Source organism: Neophocaena asiaeorientalis, unplaced genomic scaffold (genome assembly GCF_003031525.2).
Source record: "Neophocaena asiaeorientalis asiaeorientalis breed wild unplaced genomic scaffold, Neophocaena_asiaeorientalis_V1.1 scaffold77, whole genome shotgun sequence".
NCBI classification, from domain to species: Eukaryota; Metazoa; Chordata; class Mammalia; order Artiodactyla; family Phocoenidae; genus Neophocaena; species Neophocaena asiaeorientalis.
In genome coordinates, this window is record NW_020174645.1 from 3,928,285 (window position 1) to 3,928,748 (window position 464).

The following is a 464-nucleotide window of genomic DNA, read 5'->3' on the forward strand; positions in this document are numbered from 1 at the left end:
ACACACACACACACACACACACACACACACACACACCCTTCCCCCACCATCTCATTGTAGGTGGTTACAATTCAAAATACTGCCCAGACTCTCCACCCTAATGGCCGTTTTTTTTCACCCACCGCGCCAATCACCATCTGAAACTAAGTCCTTGGTGTGCCTCCAGGGCAGCACGGTTGCCGGGACAAAGTAGCAGTTCAATAAATACTTATGGGGCGATGAAAGATACTGAGGGTTCAGAATTTGGCTGTCTGTATTATAAGTCTCTACTGGGCTATTTCTTTTGGAAATTTCGGGCAATTGAAATCTTTTATTTTTATTAGCGTTCTTTTACTTATTGTGTGCCTTTGTACTCGAGATTCTTTTGTTTTTGTTTTTTAAACTTTTAGAATGCCACGAAAGAGTCTGAATTTGCTGGAGGGGGTCCTTAGAAGGAGCGAAAGCGCCCGCTGGACAAAGCCGCC